The following is a 6,001-nucleotide window of genomic DNA, read 5'->3' on the forward strand; positions in this document are numbered from 1 at the left end:
CTTACTCTATGAGGCGTGTACTAGGATTGTTAAAGATCAAACAAAAGTAACAAAATTGCACAGATTTAATTGAAGTTAAGTTTTGCAAAGTGCCAGCTTGTTTGTTCGTATTCATGTACAATCCGAATGTTGTCTGTTTCAACAATGTCAAACGTTGAATAAATATTCTCCAAGCCAATCGCACAAAGTTTTGAATGTTTTGTTCCGCTTGACTGGTTTCCAAACAAGAAACATTACGTCACTCCAGTCACGAGTCTCAGTTGACACAAAGCCAGCGAAAGGAATCTGTACAACTTTGAGGTTGATGGCGAAATCCTCAGAAACATGTCAGCTCACTCAGCTGATGCTTACGTCACGGTCTGTCAGTTCATGCAGCGAACACACCAAGCATTGCATTTACAATAAAGAAAACCAACCAGAGTTCCTTGTTGATTTTAGAGGAGAGGTTTCAACTTTGGCAGAGGTTTTAGCTTTTGGGCCAGCCATGCCTGACCATTACAAGGAAAAAAAAAATATATGCCAAACATAGCAGAGGTCTAGAAAAAGGTAGAAGCGCTGAAGGTAGAAATTTTTGATACTGTCAGGGATTAGCCAAACTTTCTAGCTACTAAATGCTTTGCAAAAATGTTACGATTATTTTTCTCTAAAAAATACCAATAAAGTTATGAAATACGGCACTGTAAGTTTGTTAGTTCTGTTTATTTAATTTCAGCGAAATGCAAACAACAAAAAACCTCGAGAAAGAAAGCATAATGGCAGCAAGAAACTAAAAATCTTGTGTCAACTCAAAATTATCCCTTGCTTTTGTTTCGATAGATAGTAATTTCGCTTCGTTGCTCATTTTGCAGAAAACGAATTACCAGTTTGTTTTTCGCTTTGTATTGTTTCAACCAAAAAAAGTCATCCTTGCAGTGCTTCCACTCTTACAAAGCTAGATTACCACTTGTATTACCACATTTGTCCTCAGATTACCACATTTTTTATTGTGATTTTCTACCCGATTTTAACCGTATTTCGACTTACTTTTACATTAACAAAGTGGCTATTTTTACCCACTTGTTGCCATAGTTACTATCAGGTGTTGCCAGAGTTAGGATTAAGGTTAGTAAGGGTTAAGGTAAGGGTTAGACTTAGGAATAAGGTTAAAGTTTTGATCTTTACCCAGAACTAAAAAAAATTCCAAAATGCAAGTTTTTGTTTTCAACTGCTTTTAACTTTTCTCAGATTAGGACAGAATTCCTTATTTGGCAATGCCATTATTTGGCTATTATTACACTATATCAATGGTTCCCAACATGGGTCCGTGGACCCCTTGGGGGTCTGTGAGAAAGCATTTGGGGGTCCGAGATTACCTTGATGAATTTTGGAAAAAAAAGCGATCTTTTTACTTTCATTTCTCTCATTAAATTTGTTTACGTTGAAAAAGTTTCGGCATGGCACTTTGGGTCACCTTAATATTCAAATACTGCTGACATTTCTTGAATACAGTAACTCAGGGGTGTGCAACGTGCGGCCCGCGGGCCAAATGTGGCCCGCGAAGAAAAATTGTGCGGCCCACGAAGATGTACCAATTTTGAATTGTGTGCGGCCCGCGAAACGTGTTTATAATTTCGTTTAGTCTGGTACATGTGAACAATTCATTATGGAGTGGATTATTGTAATTTCGCACCTTCTGTTAACCATTTTAGAAATTTCCCACCGGCCACCGCTAATCCGTTGTATTTAATTATTTGGAACGTCAGAAGATCAGAGGTGGAGCCCTGCTATTGTCTCTGGCTTTGTCGCCTTTTTATTTGATCTCTTGCTTTAGACCTTTTGTAGAGCCGGCTTGCGTCAAATTTAGCAGTTGCCCAATGTAGGCCTAGCCTATAGGCCTACAAGCAGTTGGATCAGAACAACTTCAGCCTAGCGGCCCATTCCTTGCCAAATTTGTTGAACCAGTCAAAACAGAAAATTTGTTAAAATTAGAAGTAAAAAAGTAGAGGCATTGGAAAAAAAAAATTGAAAAAGTGGCAATTGAAAAGGGCAAAACAAAACAATTGAATGAACTCAATGCAAGAATGCAGCAAAAAAAAACAGTATGCGAATGAGATGTATGGTCACATAAAAGGCTTTATGAACAAATTACGACTTTGGAAAGCCACATACAGACAGGAAATCTTTTCCACTTTCCAACTTTGAGAGACCATGGAATGCATCCTGAGAAGAAAACTGAATTTGCAGACCAACTTGAAAAATTGTTGTAGGCCTATGAATTTTTGGCTCGTTCCGAGGACTTTAAATTTCATGAACATTTGTTTGGTATCTTCTCTTCGGCATTTAACACAGACATTGAATTGAACTCGTTTAAAGACTGTGTGACAATAGATTTAAATAGCAGTTATCTTCAGAAATTTATACGTCTTAACTTATTATTTCTGCAAGGAGATCCCCTAATAATACCATATGAATAACAAAAAACTACTTTTTTGTGCCTGCAACTACTAGAAATCATATGTCAAATAAACATGCGGCCCGCGGTTTCACCCAGTTGTTTATATCTGGCCCTCCTGTAAAAAAGGTTGCACACCCCTGCAGTAACTCATTCATTTTCTTATTTGAGTAACTGTTTAACTTGATATTTGCCGCAGGAGTCATAGCGGCAATGCAACATGACACAGTAGGCTACAGTAGTTGAGTAGCATAATAATTACAATAATCAATAGTATGTTAACTGAGTTTCAGGTAAAATTTAGGTAGGGGTCCGCAGAATTAATAATTTGTCTAAAGGGGTCCGTGACAACAAAAAGGTTGGGAATCACAGCACTATATAGTTTAAAATAAGGTCTAAAACAACTACTCAGTTTATTAACAGTCATCAAAACGTCGGAAATAAGAAAGCAAAGTACTGTACTTGACACCGCAGCTAGAATCTGAAAGACATCTTGACTACGAATATGATCACATGGTCACCCTATGTTTAAAGTCAAAAGTCAGGACGCATTCCAAAATCAAACTAAAAACAGCGGAACATGCCAGTCGCATACTATTATAAGTAGTTTTTTGCATACCGGTATCTGTTCGATTTTGGAAGACAACAGTTCAAATGCTCTTATTTATTGATAGCATTTTATTTCAAATTTTCAAAATTTATAATTTCCACATTTTGGCAACATTTCCACACAAAATTTCCATATTACCACATTTTTACCACAAATTTTTCATTACCACAATTTTACCACAAGCATGATGAAAATTCCACAATTGTGGTAATTACCACCAAAGTGGAAGCGCTGCATCCTTGCCACATTGGTTTGAAAACGTAGATCAGACGAAACTTATCAGTAAATTTCTAATTTAAGTAGTCCAGGTGTCAAGCTGAACCAAAAGAGGAACTCATGAACATAGTCTCAACAAAAACAGAAAAAACAGTGTCTGACCAGCCAGAAAATCAGTCTCTTTTTGCATTTATTCGACGTCTACAGATGCTGAATCAACATAAAAAAGATATTGATTTGTTGATGTGGTAGTTTTTAAGGCGGGAAAGTCCCTAAAACAAGTGAGTTTTGAATTGCATCATAAGCCGTGATTCTGATCAATTCAATATCAAAACTCAAGATTTCGTGGGTTATAGCAACAGTGGAAGTCTTGGTCATGAAATTATGTGAAAGAATTTAAAGTGACTGACTGTAGAAACACAGACGGATGTTGTTATCTCAATGCCCTGCGTTTGCAGTAATTCAAATTAATCTCACGACAAAGAATAGCAAAGACGAATAAAATATCTGGAAGCTTATTTTACAAATTATAAAAATAAACAAAACCGAATGGCATAAAATAAATGGACAAGTGGTGTTAAAGGGTTGTTTTAAAATTTTATACTTTGACTGAGAAAGCTTCTGATAGGTTATTCCTGACAGTTTCGCAGAATTGTGAAAGTAGGCTATTGAGCTACTGACGCAGGGCCGGTTACTGAGATTGGCAGAGTGAAGTTTGCGGTGGTGAAAGAGTTGTTGTCCGAATTATTCCACCCACTAGGCACCGCTGAATGGAAAGGAGTCCTTGCGTTGCCTCAGGTGCACACTGACACACCCAAAGAGTCGAACCAGCTCTGCTTAATATTGCAGTTTCTTTGTAAACTAAGCCGGGAGCTTAAACCATCTGAGCTATAGGGGTGGGACTTGCTGAAAACAACAAAATGGTCTCGTTTAGAAACATTAGAACTTTGCTGGTTTCGTGACCGGAAGTCGAGTGGTTCGAGCGCCTTTATGACGCTCGAAACAAAAAAACATTATAATTCGACGCAAAACTCATCGCATTGGTTTTGTTTTCATTCCGAAGTGAAAACAGTTTGGTTTCATTGTTTACTCGAAACGAAATCGATGCGTAGGACAGTCTGGAACTTGGAAAACAATCGACACTTTCGTAAATTTACGCCATGTTCTAAACTTTAGCCTCCAAATTACGAATTTTCAGAATCAACTGATTCAAAACGAAATTTTGTTTCACAGCAAAAAATTAAATGAATTTTTGACTCGGTTGGCTCACACCTCATTTCTCTTAATTATTCCGTGTTCACAGTTTAAAGTTATAACATTTGTTAAATAAAATAATCTTTATAGCATAATCTTTATAGCTCTTTATAGCTTTATATTATCTTTATAGCTCAACCACCACATGGAACGCTTGGACTGAAGGCCCTGGATGACGAGACTGTCGAGTGGCTGATGACATCATGCCCAAACATATAGTCCGAAGAATCTTTATAGCCTTGCAACATCACAATTATATATATTATCCTGGAGCTGACTGTAGTACCGACCACCAAAAGTTAAAAGCAACATTAAAGCTTCAGCTACAAAAGATGACAGTGACAAACCCTTTGTCCCCACTTTAATTGGATTATGACAATATGACGAAAGATTATTCCATTGAAACAAGTAACAGATTTGAGATGTTATAAGGTAAAGACAAAGAAGCATCACCTCAAGAGCTCTGAAATCACACAAATAAAATCATTCAAGAAGCACTACACCCATGAAAAGCAGAAAACGAAAAAAAAAAATTGGATCAAAGAGACGCTAATGAAAATAAAACAATGAAAAAATTTAAAAACAAATATTTCCCGGTCAGAAGAGGCCAGACAAGAGTAGCTTAGCTCAATAGAGAGACACAAAAGGCCATAAGGAAAGACAAACGAGACAATATAGAACAACAGTGTTGTAAAATTGGAAAACACGTATCAAATAACTCATGTCTCAATTTATACCAAGCAGTAAGAAGCATGACCAACAAGTTTAAACCAAAGCTAGACAACATAACAAGTAAAGATGGTGAAGTTTTGTGGCAGAAAGATGAGGTAAAGAAAGATGGAAAGAATATTGAGAAGAACTTAGCTATACAAAAACAAAGATCCTATCGATAATGTACAGACAAGTCCAAATATACAATGTAAAGATGTAAACGATACAGAGCCACGAGTCCACGACCACTGCTAAGTGAACTACAAAAATTTTTAAAAACTATTAAAAACCAAAAAAGTCCTTGTTTTGATGATATACCCATCAAACTGTTGAAAAGTAGCCTATTGGAGAAAATGCAGTGAGAATTATTTATAAACCGGCGAATACTTTTGGATCCGGCCCGGGATAATTTTAGAAGCTCGGAACCTTTCCAGTTGGTCTGGGAACTTGAATAAATTACCACTTACCATTGGAGGCCCGAAGATCTGATTAGTGCTGGTCCCAAAATATCCTTCCAACGGCCCTGCCTGCCCCTCTCAACTACCCTGCTTGTTTGTGTTTGAAAATATTTAACAAAGCATAGGCTACGTTAGTAACCAAAGGAGATGTATTTGAAAATTGTTCCTTAAGAAAGGCTTTCTGATGGTACAACTCTCCGTGCAGTTTTAGCTTCATATTTCTTTCTTATGAATCGTCCTGCCTACAACAATTGGAAATCATTGACCTAGACTCTGCGATGGTCATACCTGTCTCAAACCAATATTTTTTTGAATAGAACG

Source organism: Aplidium turbinatum, chromosome 17 (assembly GCF_918807975.1).
Source record: "Aplidium turbinatum chromosome 17, kaAplTurb1.1, whole genome shotgun sequence".
NCBI lineage: Eukaryota > Metazoa > Chordata > Ascidiacea > Aplousobranchia > Polyclinidae > Aplidium > Aplidium turbinatum.